This window comes from Columba livia, chromosome W (genome assembly GCF_036013475.1).
Source record: "Columba livia isolate bColLiv1 breed racing homer chromosome W, bColLiv1.pat.W.v2, whole genome shotgun sequence".
NCBI lineage: Eukaryota > Metazoa > Chordata > Aves > Columbiformes > Columbidae > Columba > Columba livia.
This window is the reverse complement of record NC_088641.1, coordinates 16,775,253-16,796,495: the sequence shown is the minus strand read 5'-3', so window position 1 is coordinate 16,796,495 and position 21,243 is coordinate 16,775,253. Positions and strand designations below refer to the sequence as shown.

At 40.6% G+C, this 21,243-nt stretch overlaps 1 protein-coding gene across 7 annotated transcripts in view; it reads right to left on the bottom strand.

Annotated features, from left to right (window-relative positions):
* LOC135577155 (nipped-B-like protein) overlaps positions 1-21,243 on the bottom strand; it is a 187,763-nt gene that overhangs the window by 146,429 nt on the left and 20,091 nt on the right. For 5 of the 7 annotated variants that reach the window (XM_065044954.1, XM_065044956.1, XM_065044957.1 and 2 more), the window contains exon 2: positions 20,980-21,042. The exons of the other annotated variants lie outside the window; for them this stretch is intronic. The gene's annotated coding sequence lies outside the window, so the exon portion shown is untranslated. The remainder of the gene's footprint in view (positions 1-20,979; positions 21,043-21,243) is intronic. 7 annotated transcript variants of the gene reach the window in all.

Sequence of the window (21,243 nt, the reverse complement as noted above, 5' to 3'; positions counted from 1 at the left end):
CAGGATTACATATACTTTTTGGCACACACTATCTGTGGCAGAAGCACACCTCCCTCTCTCCCCCTCCCTTCCTTCGATACGGAAGGTGCAGACACATCTCCCCCCTCTCCTGCAATGGGGTTAACAGCTTCTTTTGTTTTAACCCCGGAACCCGTTGATCAGGGTCATTAAGGGAGAGAAGGGGTAGGGGCACAGAGGCACCAAGGAGCTGCTGGGCACCCACAGCCAAAGTGGGGGTGCTTAGAAGCTTCTGGAATGCCTACAGTCAGATCTGATCAGGCTATATAAAACGGGATTCTCGTCGAGGCTCCGCCCCTTGCATGGACCTCTTAGACAACGAGCCAGATGCTGCAGCCGAGAGCCCTCCCCCTTAAGCAGGGTGGCTGTCTAAGGTGATCTCCTGGGACCGGGATTCCCCCCGCACCCCGAGCCACGTGGCTGAGTGATAAAATTTTCTTTAATTCCTCGCAGGATCGCGAGTGCTTATTCCGTGCTTCAATATAAGCACGTATATTTTCTTTAATAAATCCAGATTCAGGCAAGTGTATACTTTTCCTGGAGTCAGGGACGGCTCTGGCATTGTTTTTGATGAGCCACGTGTATGCACACCATGGATCCCCACTGTTATTATTTGCTGCACCTTTAATAATTACCTCGACTGATACTCGAACCTGTATTTAAGTCACTATTGGAGAGCTAAAACTTCATCTTCCACCAGTTAATCTGCTGTCCTCCCAGGACAAACGAAACATTAACCCTTTCGTATCCTCACAAAGGGAGTCAAAGGAGCCAAAAAACTAGTAGAAGCAGATTGGAACCAGGACCGCCCAACCCGTTTTGTATCTTCTTGCCAATGGTCCGATGATGAGAAAGACCCTTGATGTACTTTTTAGTGAGGAATCCAGCACTAGTAGCGCTGCGGCCCCGCCGTGGGAGCCTTAGTGGGTTCGCTATAACTGGCCGCTCCCCTCCCCACCGGCCAGACCAGATTGCCAATCGCAGTCGAGAGCAGAGGAAAAGGACTGAGGCAGCACCGCTTCTCCCCCGCCACGTAGAGCCCGGCATTATTAGTATAGTAGAGTCCCGTTCCGAGAATACACTGGATCGCGACAGTAGCCTGTCTCTGTTCCCGTCCGTGCCGCGGTGCCCAGACGGCTTCCCCCCCGTACTGGCAATCATTCCCCCCACTGAGGAACTCGGAGAGCCCGGCATAGCAAAGCCCGGCCTCGCGAGCGCCAGCGACTGCCCCGGGACCGGCGGCGCGAAACAGGGCAGCCTGGTAAATCTGATTAAAGGACATGTCCAGTATGGGCATGAAATGGGATGGGTGTACCCCGAAAACGGCAGCAAAAACGGAGGCAAACTTCCCCCCGTGAAGCTTCTACCGCCCGTCCGCGCACCTCCTCCCGGCTGCCTCCCCCCCCCACCCCGTTCCAGGAATCTAAGTCCTGGCGGTGCGGAGCAGGACAGCCCGGCCTCGGTAGCGCTGGCAGACAACCACCTTCCCCCGGTTGGCCACCTCCCCCCACTACTCGTTGCGGGCGGGAGCGCCCCCCCCACACACACACTGTCAAACTGAAGAAAAAAAAGCCACGGTTTGGGACCAGCAACCCTGCCCCCGCGCAGTGCGGTTCTGCCAATGGTCCACTGATAAGCTGAGGTTTAGAGTACCCTGCAATATGCCTCGGCACTGGTGCTTACTAAAAAGAGCTGCTAATATTACTTGCTATCAAAAATAACCTGCAATGGTATTTAACAAAGATGTGTTTTTCATAATTCCCCTCTGAGGGAGGAAGACAAAACACAATTTGTTTTTACCTGGGCCAAACGATTAGCACAAGACAGGGCATTTTGTCCTGAAAAGCCACTAACAGACAGGAACTTAACAAAAGACAAAGAGAAAACTAGCCCCCAAAATACAACTAACTCTGAAAGCTCGGTTCCTCCCCCGGGACAGAGGTCTGTCTTTGTGTTCTCTGGCAGGACAAGAGGAAGATGATGGGGTGGAAGAGGATCCATCTGGTGGTTAAAGTCAGTCCTTGGAAATAGCACCAGGATGACACCAACGAGCCATTCACTATCCTATTTAACAATCCTAAAATTTTAGAGCTCCGTGATTTTGTGACTAGAAAAGTATGATTAGTGTCAGGAGTCCCTAAGTCTTTATGGCTTTTTTTTTAAATTGTCTTTCAGGTAGTCATTCCTATTAACATTATAAATAAAGAGATTATCAACAAGCATGTAAAACAATATCACTAGTCAGCCAAGATATTCCTTTTTTTCCCAAGCACACACACAGTCTAGTGACTAAATGCTTTTCTTCAAATAAACCTTATAGTCAGCTAAGCTTTTGGAGTACAATGAACTCAAAGACATAGCATAGGAAATAAATGGAGACTACAACTGGGAAAGCACACATATTCAAAGTTATTAATAAGCCTTGAAGCATACAGCACACATCATCTAGAGGTATTGTGCTGAAATTACTGTTAATCAACCAAGTTCAAATGATGACCAGCTCACCATGAGAAACTGAGGCTAAATTGTAACAATCAGGTATCTCTCAATAGCTAGAAAAATTATTATGTTGGGGTAGGGCCTTTGTAGGTCTGGGGGAAGGATTCATACATTTACCTATGTAAAGTGTCCTATGTCATCCTGAACTTCTGCTGCTATTGCTGGTTCTCCTACATCTGCAGCACAAACGCAATAAAAGTTTCTTAAGCTCACAATCCATGCTGAAAAGAGGGATACAGTTTCAAGAAAAGCATTTCTCTAAAGCAGTGTCTCTTTCATCTTACTGATCATCTTCCTTATCCTACTCTTGATAGGCTGCAGATGTCACAAATCTAAACCAAAGCTACCTGACAATTGCAGCAATTGGTTTGCAAAGCTACTCACAGGCTATGATCACTTCAGTTGAGCTTTAACTTCTGAACTTTCAAATTTTACAAAATAACCAATGTCACATCATAAACAAATATTCCATCAGTAACAATCAGGTGAAATCTCAAAATTATTATGGCCATGCACAAAAAGGCTTGGGGATTTTTTATGTTTGACATGTTAGCATTAAATGCTCTCAGCTCACCTCCATTGGGTACTGCAGAAATAATTCTACAAGTCATCAAACCCAGCAGCAACACAAAGGAACACAGAAGAGCTGTTAACAGTGAAAGCATTCTTGTAGAAATAATAATTTGGAGCAAAATAACAGCTAAACGCTTCTGTGAAAAGGACTACCACAAACCAGTTAGTAGAAAGCTGTCCTGGTTTTGTTAAAAACTAGACCAGTTCTCTTTTAGTTATTTTTTTTTTTTTCCTTTCAGCTAAGTTCTTCTAGGTGGCTGTACCTTTCTGAGTTTTTGCCTGCATGTTTTTCCTTGGATGCTGTACTTGGTGCTGATAAGAAGACCAGAATGCTAAGGAAGCTCATGTTTGGATTTATTGCTATGGTAGCCAAGACAGACTGATGGGTTTTCCCATGTTCCGTTGTGAGAGGGGCATGTTTGAGGAGGGATGGATTGAACAGGTGACTTAAATTGACCAATTCAGTATTCCATCCCATAATTGTCATACCCCCTATATAAGAGGGTGATCACAAGGGTCAAGCTATCTTTGACCATGGCCGGTATCTAGAGAGGACCCTGTCTGTCTGCCTGTGATCCACAGGCCTCAGGCCCTGCATCCTGCACCCAGGTTCCGGTTTGCTGTGAAGTCCCACCCATGACTTCCAGGGGCCTGAGCTGCACCTGCTGGAGCCACGCCAGCTCTGCACACCCAGCTCTGCTGCTGCTAGAGTGATGCCAACTCCACATCGAGCATGCAAGATTTGTTTTGTATATTTTGTATATTTTCTATTTATTAGTAGCATTAGTAAAACCTTCCAACTTGAAGTCTAAGTCCCTCTTCCTTCCTCCTTACCTTCCCTATCATCTTTCCAATCTAAAGGGAACAGGTGGCGGGAGGTAGGGGGGGTAACAGAGAGCATCTGCCTTGCCTTAAACGTTGACAAAAATAAGTATGATGAAGAACATTACTTTGAAGAAAATATCCTTACACATAGAAATTCCCAAAAACACTAATCTGATGATTTTATTTTATTTTATTTTTTTAACAGATTTAACCACCTCAAATCAGGTGGAAATTTTCTTCGGAGTTCATTCAGCACAACTTAATTTTACAGTAAAATAAAAACAACTGAATTCAAGCTACTAATTCCAAACGTGAATATCAACTCAAATGTTTAATGTATCTCAGCTAAACCACTTTAGTGTCTCCTGTTAAAGGTACTTAAGGATTTTAATGTAAATTATGTAGAGAAGGTTTGAGTAATCCCTTTATTTCTAATTACTTGTACAAAGTCACACATCTTGAAATACTTCAGCTGAACATAACATGTCTGTAATCTAGCTTCAATTTTGGTTTTCCAAGAAATAGGGAAAATTCAAAGTATCACATTGAAAATTTCTATCATAACTTTTGGTATAAAACTTTCAATCAGAATAAAAGTGGGCAGAACAAATAAAAGAAAAGAGAAGATTCATTACGACATTTCAAGATTGGTCTATTGTCAGTCTAGGGGAAGATCCATGTCAAAACCAAGGCATATTACCCTAGAAAAAGTACAAAAACTGCAGGTCATAAAGAGATAAGACTATGGGATTTTATTTTCACTGAAAAGAGAAAAAAAGCTGGAAAACTTTCCTACTACGGAACTATGCTAGAAGTTTTCACTTCATTTGCAGACTTATTTGAAAAACACAGCCATAATGGCTACCTCATCCTTCCACAGCAATTCCAGAAGGCACAAGGCTAAAGGAAACAAAGAAGGCCAAAGAGCTCACAGAACAGTCTGAAAGTTACTATGATTACCAACCAAACAAGTTATCTTTCACTGCCCCCATCCAATTTTTTTTTTTTTTTAATAATTTCATGTATTTTTATTCTTATCTGGTTTTGTTCTGCTCCTTTAGGTCTATGTTTTGCCAGCTGTCTTTCACAATTCCAAATTATGAGACTGAGTCACAGAGTTAGAAAGCAGCAGCTCAGTTCCCCAAACAGGGGTGCATACATACATGTATGCTCATGTATAGAGACTGGGGAAGAAGATGGAAGAATGAGTTTAAATACATACAATCAGTAACTACAGCAGGGATTTCTGTTCTCTTAAGGAATAGGATTTCTGCTGACTCAGAGGACAGCACAATGACAAATAAGTCAAAAGGAAGACAGTTTCGCTTCCCAATATTTTTTTTTTTTTTTTTTTTTTTTTTTTTTTTTTTTTTTTTAACAAACACAGCTTTTAGGTGACTAAAGGGACAACACACGGTCTTTTTCCTGACCTGCCTTTCTCTCACCCCAACTACTTATTTTCCTCATGTCCATGATTTATGTATTAATCTCATTTCTCCATAAAACATGGTCTGCCCATGAAGATATTAATAGTTCTGTAGAGCTCTCCTTTTTAAACACAAGGAACAACAGAAAACAAGTCACTTGAAATTTGACAGGACTAAATATTACCATCAAGGCAACACTGTAACTACTCTCCACTGTGCTAAACAATGCTTTTTAGTACCAATGACACAAAAGATAGTCTGTGGCAACAAATACCAAAGACATTGCATATACTCATTTTCCCTTCTCTCTTCCACCCCCAACTTTGAGGGGGAAGAAAGGAATAGAGGACTACTAATGTGCACATGCATCCATGATTTTGTATATCTCACTGCTTTTCCCCCAAAATCACAGAATAATTGCAGTGAGAAGTGACCTCTGGATGTCAACTTGTCCAACCTCCTGCTCAAGCAGGGACACCAAGATCAAGTTGCCCAGAAACTGTGAAAAAAAATTAATAAATACATAAATAAACGTATTCAAACTGATTAATATTTTATTTTCTTTAGCAGTAATCTTTAGCATATAACTACCTGACTTGCTCTATAACAAAATTAAAGACAATTCAGCCATTTAGACAATATATTTTATTAAACTTGATTAAACTGAAGAAAGTATTTCCCAAAATCTCAAGCTCCCTATTCCAAAAATAAAAGTGTAAAAAAGTAATTGAGCAATGTTACAGTAACAAAATTAAACTATTCTGCTGTTGTTTACAGTATTATTTTTTCAACTCCTCTAGAAGTCGGCATTTTCTCCATTTTAATTTTAAAGAAAAATAGTGAGACTTTTAGATTACAAAGGCTTCAAGGAAAGCTGCATCTAACATTTCTAACCTTGACACTAAGAATAGCAAAGCAAAAAGTTTCCCTAAAGTTCACCACACTAACCTCTTTAGACCAAGTATGTTGCAATTAACACATAACCACACACCAAGAAAGAGTACATACAGCTATAAAAGTCATCACAAGGTAAAAGAGCATCACTAATCCACAAATTGCACTAAATTCTGCAAAGAATTAAGTCTACACTTAAGTTCACTCATTCCCCAAAGCTATTCCATGTTGTAGTTTTTACTTCTGGATTTTACTCCTATTTTTGTTTACTTTGATGGAAGGCAGAAACTAAGTTACTTGCTTGAAGAGAATTCACATGTAGACAGAAAAGCTGTATTTAAAAAAAAAAAAACCACACACACAACCTTTTACTGTAAGAAAGAATAAAAAAAATAAAAAAATAAAATTAATAATGATAATAACACACCAGAGGCTTCTTAAATGTATCTTACAAAAACAGTATTTAAAAAAAAATAATCAGAAGTATCCATCATGAGACAGGCATTTCTTCCTATATGGTCAGTGGAAGCAAAGTCATTACTACTCTATTCACAGATTCACGGAACTAGAAAATATTCAGATTCTAGTTTTAAGTGCCAGTACTCAACATGAGCTGTGGGTTTCCTATTCTTGCTTTGACAAATATTCAGACCAATAGTTAAATAAGCTCTCTACAACCAGATGAAGAGGAAAAAAATGGAAACACTGGATCCAAGGATCCAAATTTTCTACTTCACCAATTAGGCTATAGGTATAATTTAGAACAACCACTACAGTTACTCAACCAGGATGAAAATTCAAACAGGTATGTTCATCCCCAAAGAACACATCTCCCAACAGCAAAGCCATACCCTTTCTATTTGGAGAAAAAAAAAAGGTGTAAAATAGTTGTGTACTACACTAAATAGTAAGTCTGCATTACAACAGTTTAAATATAAAAATTCTATTTTGTTAAGCTTTCATTTAATATACTAGCCAAGTTTTACTGATAATAAACCACCCTGAATAGTACTACAAAGCTGAGTCTTAAACATAACATGACATTACCATTACAAGATGTTATCAATCACTATGTAATCAAAGCTAACTACTTCATGGTGGTGAATGGAGTTAAGTTCAGTTGGGGGGCAGTCACAAGTGGCATTCCCCAGGTCTCAGTATTGGGGCCAGTTCTCTTTAATACATGAACAATCTAGAGCAGTATTTAAACAAATATGTGGCCCATTGTACCTGTGTACTGAATATTGAAGAATACATGTTTATACCACCAGCTTGAAGTTTTATTTACATGTTTTCCACAATTCAAAGGGTTTAATTTTGCAGGAAAAGAAACAAACACAAACAGGCTCAGTTCCTTCCTAGTGATCTGAAAGCGCTATGACTCCTCCTCACACTAAGCAATTCACCCAGTATCACCTGAATAGACATTTACATGTCTAACCTCCAACCAAATGGCTAGGTATCTCAAATTGCTAAAGAAGTTTTTTTTTTTTTTAATCCACAGAAAAAAAAAAAAAAAATCTAAAAAACTAAAAATCTAAACTCTAAGAATAGGTAATATTTTAAACAGTCAAATCCATAGCAGAAAAATAGTGTGAATAGCATCTGGAATAAAGAACCTCTCTGCAACTAAATGACTGCTATTTAGGAAATGCTTGAAAGACAGTTTCATATATTGTTATGAGATGAGCTCATGCCTTCTAAACCAGCATCTAATTAAGAGCCTCCAACTGCCTTGTCTTTACTGCCAAAGATGATGGGTTTGGGGGCTTCTGGCATTGATTTCAGAAATGGAAATGGGTAATATGACATGGGGTAATGGTTTTAAAGTAAAAGCAGGTAGATTTAGACAAAAAGGGGCCTATAAGAAAGATGGGGACAGACTTTTTAGCAGGGCCTGTTACAGCAGGACAAGGGGGAATGGTTTTAAACTACAGGAGGGGAGATTCAGGCTAGACATGGAAGGAAATTTTTTTTTTTTTTTTTTTTTTTTTACACACTGAAGGTGTTAAAACACTGGCCCAGGTTGCCCAGAGAGGTGGCAGATGCCCCATCCCTGGAGACATTCCAGGCCAGGCTGGACAGGGCTGTGAGCAACCTGATCTGGGTGAAGATGTCCCTGCTCGTGGCAGGGGAGTTGGACTGGATGAGCTTTAAAGGTCCCTTCCAACCCAAACTATTCTATGATTCTATTATTATTATTACATGGAGATAGTGATGCAAGATGTGCATCCACTACCAGTTTTTAATTTTAATCATTTTTTATTTAGCTTCAGAAGTTAATTGAAATCATGCTAATTCCTTCCTATGTTCTCCTCTCAGGGGTGTTTCAACCCTGTGTTAGATAAAACTACATGAAATAAACTGTAAGTGTAGGCCACAGCAAAACACGCATTACCTAAACTATATTCAACTGAAATTTTTTCTGGCCAACAAGTACAGAGAAAAAACAAGGAGCTCCTTTCAGAAGCCACTACCATGTCACCACAGGCACACTTATATAGGTCCATGTAAGCCTATTAAAAACATCTCCACACGTGTAAATATAACATCTTCCAGCAGCTATGTTTCCTTACTTGTGCCTGTACTGGACATCACAGTTCTTCAAAACATCAACATGAGACTGAGTGAAAATATTCACAAATACCTTCTACAGTTCTGATTCAGGAAACTTGCTGACCGCAAATGAGTTTTTTTTAAAGTAAGACTTTATGCAAAGAGCCAAGCAAAAATAAAACAGCAGTAGGTATCAAGCAGGAAAGAAATTGGTCTCCTAAATACAATCTAAGGTATCTTCAAACACACATGGCATTTGAAGATAAAGGAGAATCCATCATAAAGTATAGTCTTCTACTTCTCCTATCAGTTCATAAAATCCTACCTGACTTCAAAGTTCTCACAATTTCCATTTTTGTTAAAGAATGACATCACAATTACTGGCCATAATCCAGAGGCACCTAGGCTCAGTATGTATGCTTCCTTGGCTCTATGCAGGGAAGCAACAATGCAAACTTGATCAAGCCAGCAAAGCCACATATAAAAAGAACATACAGTGAGCAGAAAAGCTATCTAGAAAGGCTTGTCATAAGGACGATAGGGAGAGGAATGCGTAGAGCAAAAAAGGAATCAAAGCTGCTATTTTAAATTTGAATGTCCCTACTTACTCCATCTAAGACAGGGACTTTGCCTTAGAGTTTATATTTAGTTGAACTACTTCAGTTTCTTAATTGTTTAACAAAATGTAATGGATAATCTGAAAGGAAAAAACTCAGAAATTCACTAAAATATTTTCCCACAATAAAATGTAATTTGATTAAAACACTGATCACTGGTAGTTTAGAAAATAAAACTGCTCACTTTAACAGAGCATTGGTTATACTGGCAAATAAAAATTGAAGATCAAAAACACTGTAGAAAAAGGCAAAGACTTCTGCAACATGCATGAGATCTTGGGCTTTAACACACCAAAGATCAAACAAAAACAGAAAGCACTGTGAAAGAAAAGCAAAATTCTAATATGCAGAAACAATAGCAAAGAAAGAATCTCACTGAAGTGTTTGACTACTGATATTTACTCATTTATAATAATCTGCCCTTCAAAAAATAAGGATCTCTCAGAGTTTATTTAATTTTACAGATTATACTACAAAATTATTTTGTCCCATGCTTCATGTCAGCTGTTACATAACAGATACGCAATTTCTAATTGCGGATAAGCACAGCATTGCCAGCCAGTCAACGGAGGTGATTGTCCCACTCTGGACTGGTGCAGCCTCACCTGGAGCACTGTGTGCAGTTCTGGGCACCACACTATAAAAAAAAAGATATAAAGCTGCTGGAGAGTGTCCAGAAGAGGGCTACAAGGTTGGTGAAGGGTTTGGAGGGGAAGCCCTATGAGGAGTGGCTAAAGTCACTTGGTTTGTTCAGCCTGGAGAAGAGGAGACTGAGAAGAAACCTCATTGCGGTCTACAGCTTCCTCACAAGGGGAGGAGGAAGGGCAGGCACTGATCTCTTCTCTTCAGTGACCAATGACAGAACCGAAGGGAACAGTAGGAAGATGTGCCAAGGGAGGTTTAGGTTGGACATTATGAAAAGGTTCTTCCCCCAGAGGGTGGTGGAGCACTCATACAGGCTCCCCAGGGAGGTGTCACAGCCTCAAGCCTGGCAGTATTCAAGAAGAGACTGGATAATGTCCTCAGACACATGGTGTGAACTGTGGGGTTGTCGTGTGCAGGGACAGGAGTTGGTCTCAATGATCCTTGTGGGTCCCTTCCAACTCAGGACATTCTATGATTCTATATGCAACTTCTCCAGTAATTCTGGTTGGACATACAAGGCATTTAAAAGTTTCAGGTTAATGTTACTATCCTTCTGAACACAGAAACAGAATTAGTAACAATCATGAACAGCCAGGATCTCAGTGTAAGATTTCTTCTGAGATGCTGAACATCTTATCATTGCGTTTCTGTGCAACTGAAATCTTGTCTTTGAAAACCTCTATGAAATGGATGACAAATCCTTTAATTTTTATTGTCTATTTAATTTCAGTTTCTCAAAACATCAGTTGATTCCGTATCTCATCTGATAAAGAACATCTTATAAGAGGTAAATTATCTCCTCAGGTTTGACACTGATCAACTTATAGTAAGCTTCATTCTACATCTTTCAGGTATCAATTATCTACAGATTAAAAAAAAAAAATGTTAAATCCTTCCATCTTCTCAAGAGATAATCCCCAGGAATCTTGATTTAATAAATGCCTATTTTAAAAATCACATCACTGGCTCCTCTGGGTATGGGTAAAGACATCAGATATAGTTTAAATAGATTTAAAAAAAAAGTCAGTACGTATTAAGAAAGATAAAAAACTATGCATGATTATCTGATGCTTATTTTGCAAACTTCCTGCTGGTTTCACTTGGAATTCTGCCTCAGAAAGCTTAACAAATACTGGCCCATGCAAAACTGAAGCATAGAATAATTCTATGGTTGTATAGTTTTGTTTTGCTTTTGTTTGGGTTTTTTTAAGCTAACTACTCAGTAATCCAAGATTCAGTTTTAAATGATAGCTACAGAGCTTCTGGATGCAAAGAATTACAGTGTCAACTGCTGGACTGCTGCTTTGTACAGATACTGACATATAATAACATTTTCTTTTACCTGTGGACACAACTGAATTTTTCCAAATTATTCCATTTTTTTGAAATTTTTCAGCAATACTTTGCACAACTTCTAAAGAACTACAGAACTGACCAATAATGAGCACAGACTGATAATTTTGTTTTCTCTTTACCAGATTACTGAGGGACTAAACAAAAAGCAGTCAAACTTTTCCAGCCTGTAACACTGGTTCTCATTTGTCCCTCCTAGCTCCTGCAACTGTTGCAGCAACTTGTAAACACCTGTCCGCTCATCTAAATCTATGGGGACTGAATTTTCTTTCCATGCACAGGGTGTTTCAAAAAGATGGACCCAATTTCAAAAGCAGTTGCGGGGTCATCATCTTGCAAATGGCTGAGGCTACAGGCTATTTGTGTGCTGGGAGAGGCATCTAGCGGTAATCGTTTGAAACACTATGTCCCGCCCTTTCACGTGGTAAGAGTTTCATTCATGGGGAGTTAGTAGTTGCAGAGATATAGTGCTTTCAAATTGTGTCCATCTTTTTGAAACACCCTGTAAAATCTCCTTCAAGAAAGGACTGCCATTACCTTGAGAATGTTCAGTTTAGTTTTGCACGCACTTCTTTCTCTTTAAAACATTTTAGTAACTTTAAATCAATTTTAAGTAAAAGAGTAACACAACATTTTAAAACAGGAAATAACATAACATTTTAAAATAATAATTCAAGCAGACTAGATTTAATCCTCTCACCATTTAAACTTATATCACAGAATAGTTTGGGTTGGAAGGGACATTCAAAGCTCATCCAGTCCAACCCCCCTGCAATGAGCAGGGACATCTTCACCCAGATCAGGTTGCTCACAGCCCCATCCAGCCAGGCCTTCAATGTCTCCAGGGATGGGGCATCTGCCACATCTTGAGCAACCTGTTCCAGTCTTTCACCACCCTCACTGTAAAAAAATTCCAATTTGATGAAATCTAAGATACTATTGGCTTTCCGGGCTGCAAGCGGACATAGACAGCTCATGTCCAGCTTCTCATCTACCAGTACCCTCAAGTCCTTCTCCGCAGGGCTGCTCTCAATCCCTTCTTCCCCCAGCCTATATTGATACCAGGAGTTGCCCCCACCCAGGTGCAGGACCTTGCACTTGGCCTTGCTGAACCTCATGATATTTGCATGCACCCACTTCTTGAGCTTGTCCATATAACAGTTTAATTTTTTTCATTTTGCTAATTAAAAAAATAAAAAAAATATTTTGCTTGAGTACTATTTTAAGACCATAATGCATAGTCTACATATTTAACATGTAATGAAGTTTACATTAATGATAACTCACACAGTTCTTAGCTACCTCAACACAAGTCAAAACCAAGGAATCTAATGCAAGTCAAGATTTTACAAGCTGGGAGGAATTATAAAAAAAATTATAAATCATTTTAAAAATTATAAAATTATTTAAAAAATTCCTTCCTCATGTCTAGCCTGAATTTCCCCTCCTTTAGCTTAAAACCATTCCCACTTGTCCTATCATAACAGGCCCTGCTAAAAAGTCTGTCCCCATCTTTCTGATAGGCCCATTTTAAGTACTGATAAGTCCCAATAAGGTCTCCCTCTTCTCCAGGCTGAACACCTCCAACTCTCTCAGACTTTGTAGAGCAGAGTAGAGGGGCAGAATCACCTCCCTTGACCTGCTGGCCATGCTCCTTTTGATGCAGCCCAAGATACTATTTGCCTTCCGGGCTGCAAGTACACATTGCAGGTTCATATCCAGTCTTTCATCCACCACTATTCCCAAGTCCTTCTCAGCAGGGCTGCTCTCAATCCCTTCTTCCCCCAGCCTATACCGATACCAGGGGTTACCCCAACCCTAGTGCAAGACCTCGTACTTGGCCTTGTTGAACCTTATGAGGTTCGCATGCACTCACTTCTCGAGCTTGTCCAGGTCCCTCTGGATGACATCTCTTCCCTCAGGCACGTCAACTGCACCACTCGGCTTGGTGTCATCCACAAACATGCTGAGAGTTCACTCGATTCCACTATGTCTATATCATTGATGAAGATATTAAACAGTACAGGTCCCAGTATGGACCAGTACTTCTATTTATGCAGCTCTCAAGGTCATCAAATTTTTTCTGTCCTTCCTTGTACTGACAAAAGCTAGAAACTTTAAATCCACAAGCGATACAATTAACTTACTTTTTTATTCATGGCTTATTAACAAATCCACAATTTTAGACGGCTCATAGATCCATCTTCAGATCTTGTATTCACTATAAACCATCTTTTAACATGGCTTTACAATAAAAGTGCATTCCTTCTTGCACTTAGGTAGAAAAAGAGATCCTATACCAGTGTATAACTTTTCAGCAGTTAAGAGAATAAAATGTCCTTTAGAAAAGATCAAATTATATTCTTTTAATATCACTACTGTGAAAGAACACCGAGTTAAAGCTTTACAACAGCCACTCCATAAGAACAGAATACAAAGAAAAATCTCATATAGTAACTGAACTTGCAATTATGATTGCTTTGAGCAACACCCTGTAGAAAACATCTCTGTGCAAGATACTTTAGCACAAGTATTTCCACTCTTTCCTTCATAAATTATGTCAATGCAGTAAATCAGATACATAAATTAGAAAACACATTTTAAAAGCTACCTTTTAGATAAGCATCTTCATCTAACTGAAATAACTAATTTCATCAAATCCATGAGAGGTACTATATAACTCATCTTACACAGGAAAATAACTGCCAAGAGTTGTGCTTAAACTAAACTTTATGTTCATGCTTGAAATATAATGAATATGTCATCCAAATAAGAATTAACTGGTCCAGTATTTTAAAACTGCTTTTCCTCAATAATTCCTGTTGCTACACAAGAATAGATAATGATTCTTAACAGAAGTTAACACAAAAATCATAGACCCATTTACAGAATCACAGAATGTTAGGGATTAGAAAGGACCTCAAATGATCATCTAATCCAATCCCCCTGACGGAGCAGGAACACTTAGATGAGGCTACACAGGAATGTGTCCAGGCAGGTCTGAATGTCTCCAGAGTATGAGATTCCATAACCCCCCTGGGCAGCCTGTTCCAGTGCTTTCTTACCCTCAATGAGAAGAAAATCCTTCTAAAATTTAAGTGGAACCTCTTGTGTTCCAGTTTGAACCCACTACCCCTTGTCCTACCGTTGGTTGTCACCAAGAAGAGACTGCCTCCGTCCTCATGACACTCACCCTTTACATATTTATAAACATTAAGAAGGTCACCCCTCAGTCTCCTCTTCTCCAAACTAAAGAGCCCCAGCTCCCTCAGCCTTTCCTCATAAGGGAGATGCCCCACTCCCTTCAGCATCTTTGTTGCCCTACACTGGACCCTCTCCAGCAGTTCCCTGTCCTTCTTGAACTGAAGGGCCCAGAACTGGACACAATATTCCAGATGTGGTCTCACCAGGGCAGAGCAGAAGGGAAGGAGAACCTCTCTCCACCTACTAACCACCCCCCTTCTAATACACCCCAGGATGCCATTGGCCTTCCTGGCCACAAGGGCCCAGTTCTGGCTCATGGTCATCTTGTTGTCCACCAGGACCCCCAGGTCCCTTTCCCCTACACTGCTCTCTAATAGGTCATTCCTCAATTTATAATGAAACCTGGGGTTGTTCCTGCCCAGATGCAAGACTCTACACTTTGCCTTGTTATATTTCATTAAATTTTTCCCTGCCCAACTCTCCAGCCTGTCCAGGTCTCTGGATGGCAGCACAGCCTTCTGGCGTGTCAGCCACTCCTCCCAGTTCAGTGTCATCAGCAAACTTGCTGATAGTGCACTCTATTCCCTCATCCAAATCACTGATGAATATACTGAATAATACAGGCCCCAGTACTGACCCCTGAGGCACTCCACTAGATACAGGCCTCCAACTAGACCCCGCCCCATCGACCACAACTCTCTGGCTTCTTCCCTTCAGCCAGTTCGCAGTCAACCACACTACCTGATTGTCCAGACCGCACTCCCTCAGTTTAGCTGTAAGGATGCTGTGGGAGACTGTGTCAAAATGCTTTACTGAAGACAAGGCAGACCACATCCACTGCTCCGCCATCATCTATCCACCTCATTATGTCCTCATAAACGTCAATGAGGTTGGTCAAGCACAACTTCCCCTTGGTGAAGCCATGTTGACTGCCCCTAATGACCCTCTTATCCTTGATATGCCCTGAGATGGCACCAAGGATAATTTGGTCCATCACCTTACCAGGGATGAAGGTGAAGCTGACTGGTCTATAGTTACCCGGGTCCTCCTTCTTGCCCTTTTTGAAGGCTGGAGTAACACTTGCTTTCCTCCAGTCCTCAGGCACCTCTCCCGTTTGCCAAGACTTGGCAAAGATGATGAAGAGCAGTCTAGCAATGACCTCAGCCACCTCCCTCAGCACCTGCAGGTGCATCCCATCCGGACCCATGGATTTATGGATGTCCAGATTGCCTCATTGCTCCCTAACCCAGGCCTCATCAACTGAGGCAAACTCCTCCATTGCCCTGCTTTCCTCTGGGGCCTCAGCGGTACGGGGTTCCTCAGGACAGCTTCCAGCAGAGTAGACAGAGACAAAGAAGGTGTTCAGTAACTCTGCCTCCTCTGTATCTTCTGTCACCAGGGCACCCACCTCATTGATCAGTGGGCCTACATTGCCTCTGGTGGTAGTTTTATCTGCCACGTATTGGAAAAAGCTCTTTCTGCTGTCCTTGACCCCTCTCGCCAGGTTTAATTCTAAGGAGGCCTTAGCTTTCCTATTGCCTCCCTACACCCTCTGACAACAGCCTTATATTCTTCCCAAGTGGCCAGGCCCTCCTTCCATGATCTATAAACTCTTCTTTTCCACTTGAGCATACCCAGCAGTTCCCTGTTTAACCACACAAGTCTCCTGGCTCCCTTCCTTGACTTCCTACGTGTCAGGTTGCTCTGATCTTGTGCCCGGTAGAAGCAGTCCCTGAACACTAACCAACTATCTTGGGCCCCTTTACTTTCAAGCAGCCTTAGAGCAACCTCTGGACCAATCCTCTGCTCAAAGTAGGAACAATTTCTAAGTTACATCAGGTTTCTAAGGGCCTTCCCAGTCAAGTTCCAAATGTCTCCAAGAATGGAGATTCACTGTGAATTTTTTCCCCTTAAATCCAAACATGATTTCCCTTACTGCAACAGCAGCTGTTGCTTCTTTTGTTGTGCACCTCAGATGAGCTTGACTCCATCTTCCTTACTAATGCTCATTATCTAGAGTTAAATGCAGCATTTCAAGCCCTCTTAGTTTTCTCTTCACCCTAACCACCTTAGTGACCCTCTGTCACACTCCTTCCTGTTTGTCAGCATTTTTTTTTTTTTTTTAACATTCTGTTTTCAGACCGATTTTGTCTTCACAGGCTACAGCATACTTCATTGTTAGAACTGTCTTCTAGGCATTTTGTATCCACCTTTTTGTCTTGACCCTTCAACCAACTTCCATTTCTATCCTACTAAGTTACAGCTATAAGACTTTGTATAGGTTTTTTCCCCCACTCCACGTTACATATCACTTACACACTTTTTATCACAGTATGCTCCATTCCACCTCCTCCATGGCGTCAGTAAGTCAGCTCCCTCTACCGTTAGCCTTTCACACTAACAGCCAAAGGTTTTATTCTGTCTTCTATATTCAAAGTATTTTTCCTAGATTCACCACAAGTCCTTTGCATTCTCTACCTTGAAATCTCTTGTGAGCAATATTCTTCTTGAAAAGCATGGAACACTTGTTTATTGTCATAGACAGGACACAACTTGCATACTCTATATAAACTTGTAAACATAACTGTATTTACCTACTTCATGTACCCACAAATTATCCCATCTTTCCTGAGACTGAAAGGTTATTGCAACTTTTAGTTTAGAAGGCAGTTACACAGCTGAGGTATTGAGCTTCCCTCTCACCATGTTTGAAAATGGCTTATTTCAGGAATGGATTTTATTATTTTCCTAATGAATCACTGAACGGGTTTTAATTTAGTTCAGTACAAGAACTGTGGTCATCAAGATTTTATCTATCCATATAATGTCTGTATTCTGGCTTAGGGTTGCTCTTCAGGCTACTGTGCATCAGCTGAGCTATGGTAACCGCATGCAACTTCCTGCAGCTTTGCAACAGATATATAGCAAAACTGCAAATATGCCTCTGTCAATACACAAAAACATTATGCTATCATACTTTGACAAAGGAAGTTTAGCCCTAGGAAACATCTGCTTTATACATCAGGAAGCTTTCCGTTCCATTTAGTTTTGCATTAGCATGGTAATTTTATCTTTTGATATCTTTATGATATCTTTGGATATCATAAATAATAGAGTATCTTGAGTTAGAAGGGACCCATAAGGATCATCGAGTCCGTCTCCCTGCTCCTTGCAGGACTGCCTAAAACTAAATCACATGACTAAGACATCATCTAGGTGTTCCTTGCACTCTGACAGGCTTGGTGCCATGACCACTTTCCTGGGGAGCCTGTTCCAGTGACTGACCACCCTCTTGGTGAAGAACCTTTTCCTAATGCTCAATCTGAACTTACCCTGACACAGCTTCATTCCATTTCCTTATGTTCTATCACTGGTCACCAGAGAGACATGAGCACTTTCCCCTCTGCTGGCCCCTTTGAGGAAGTTATAGATTGCTATGAGGTCACCCCTCAGCCTTCTCTTCTCTAAGCTGAAAAAGCCAAGTGACCTCAGCCACTCCTCATAAGTTTTGCCCTTGAGGCCTTTCACCATCTTGGTCTCCCTCCTCTGGACACCCTCTAATAGTTTGATGTCCTTATATTGAGGCACCCAAAGCTGCACACAGTACTCAAGGTGAAGCTGCACCAATACAGAGTAGAGCTGGACAATCATCTCCCTCACCTGGCTGGCAATGCTGTGCTTGATGCACCCCAGGATGTGGTTGGCCCTTTTGGCTGCCAGGGCACACTGTTGCCTCATATTCAACTTGCCATCAACCCAAACCCCCAGATGTCTTTCAGTGGGTCTTCTCTCCAGCCTCTCATCCCCCAGTCTGTATGTACAACCAGGATTACCCCATGCCAGGTCAAAAATCCAACTCTTGTTCTTGTTAAATTTCATATTGATTGCCTAGCTCTCTATTCTATCCAGATCTCTTTGTAAGGCCTCTACCCTTAAGGGAGTCCACAGCTCCTCCTAGTTTAATATCATCAGTAAGCTTCATGTACACTTGACTCCTGCACCCAGATAATTTCTAAAAACATTACAGAGCACTGGCCCTAAAATATTTCATACTTCAAGTTTGGATTAAGAATAGACACAGGAGTCTGAATCACCACACTGTTGTTTTTTATTTAGACCATTAACAATATAAATTAAATGAAATTGCTTAACATATTTTGTACATAAACAGAAAAACTGGAGCACAAAGTTGCATTATTGTTTGACAAGTTAGTCCCATGACTTTCTCTAAGTTAATGCATCAGGAAACAAGAAGAGTAAACAGAATAAAAAAAAAAAGCAGGACAATCTGAGATGCCAAGTTAAAGTAATAGCACTAAAGGTGCTGCTGACATAAAGCACAGGATAAAGTTCCATGTAACAGCTGAACTGTTTCAGTGGCTTACTGCCACTGAAAGCTACTGCTCTTACAGCACACTCCGGTTCATTATTCATTTCAGTGAGAATGGACAATATAGTAAACAAATAGGAAGGTAAGAACATGATGACCTAATCTTATCCTGAGAGGGGGTACTCAAGAAGCAATCTATATTGTAAATTTCTAATGCAATTAAAAGCTGAATTGAAAAACAGAAGAAAAGCACTAATCATTTCTTTATCTCCCTTTGCCTCCTTCTGTGCATTTTCAACTGCTAAAGCAAAACCAGATATGTCTCCTTTCCTACTACTGTTGCTACTGGCACCTCTTCAAAAATACTATTTTGCAAAAGTCTTGCCTCAAATTCAAATATTCTATGTCTTACTGCCTTCCTTGTCTCTCAGTTCCATTCATTAGCCAGGTTTCCTTCCACATTGTCCCCACTGCTTCATGCAAAGAAAAACTGTTACTACTGAAATACCAAGAAAAACTAGAATTAATCCTGCTCCATTTGCTCCCTCAGGACAGGAGAACAACACTGTGGTATACTCAATATAAGTATTAGTAGAAACAGTGGTGAGAAGGGGATTTAATCTTTAAGAGTGCAGACGTGCCGAATTCTTTTGTCCAGTCTGCCAGTATTTCCGAATTCTTAAATTATAGGATAATAATTCTTAAATTATAGGGTAATAATTTAAACTTGAGATGTGTACCTGAACCCAGATATATATGGACAAAAAGCTACAAAGGAAAAAAAAAACACCACAAAAAAAAACCAAAACACACAGACAGACACAGAAAGGTCACGTGAACTTGATCATCACTGATGAAAATTACTCTAATGAAAGGCCTCTCATCTCCAAGTACTACAGAAAGTACCTGGTAATCTAAAATTGATGGGGTTTTTGTTTGTTTGTTTCATCTGTTGCTACCATCTTATCAAGAGTTGGTCTACACAGGGAAATTGGTCACTTCAAACACTCACATCCAAGTGTTCAGTCTACTGTTAAACACCCCACTGGTCCCACACACCAGACAAAAGTCTTCAACTATTGTAGCCCAATCCTATGGTTACTTATAGCTCTAGCAGGATAATTTTATCATTACAAGCATCAGTATGTCAACAATCATGTGCAAGAACAATGTAAAATAAGCTGGATTTAAAATAACACCATATACTATATTGTACTGGTTTTGTTAAAAGCAAGACCAGTTTCTCTTTTAGCGAATTTTTCTTTCAGCTAAGTTCTTCTAAGTAACTGCACTTCTCTGAATTTGTTTACATGTTTTTCAGACACCGTTCGCTTTGGAGCTCATAATGGTAGCAATGGTATGCAGAAGAGGCCCAGGTTTAGACTTATTGCTATGGCAGCCAAGGGCACTAATAAATTTCACACATCCCGGAAGTAAGAGGGGTGTATTTGCAAGGAGGAGCGAACAGAACAGGTGACTACCAACTGATCAACTAAGTATTCCATACCATATATGTCATACACCCTATAAACATGGGAGATCACGAGGGCCTCACTCTCTTCGACCATGGCCAGCATCTGAAGAAGACCCTGCATGTTGTGCCTGCAATCCAAGGCCTAGTTCCAGACCCTGCATCCCTGAATCCAGTTCCAGTTTGCTGCAGAGTCCAGCCCAGGACTTCTGGGTGCCTGCCCTGCAGCCACTGGAGCAATGCCAGCTCCAGGCAGCACTGCGCTGCCCCGGGATATTCAAGATTGGTTTTGTATATTTTGTATTGTTTTTTTCTATTTATTAGTAGCATTAGTAAAGCACTTTTAACTTTTTCCAACTTGCAAATCTCTCTCCCTTTTCCTCAGTGGGGAGGGCAGGGAGTTAACAGAGAACATCTGCCATGGTTTATTGTCACCCTGCAGTAAACGGTGACATATATCCACAACAAAATAAAGACATGCAATCACTGTAACACCCACTATTCAAAATGACTTAGATCATCGAATAATTTCTAACATGCTATTCTGCAGAATCCATGAAACCTTACCTTATACCTTCTGCAATAGGGCAGCATAAGACTGGCAAGCTCTGACCATTTTCAGTGGTACTACTGTAGACAAAGAAAAAAAAAAAAAAAAAATCTAAGACTTCACCAAATTACTACTATTTCTATTTTCATACCTTGGAAGAACTACCCATGGTGGTCTCTTGAGAACCAAACTAACAAACTCAAACTCCAGTTGATGTTTCATTTGCCAACAAACCCATAGCAATTTATTGGAAGTTCTGGTCTACTGAATAGACTGACTGA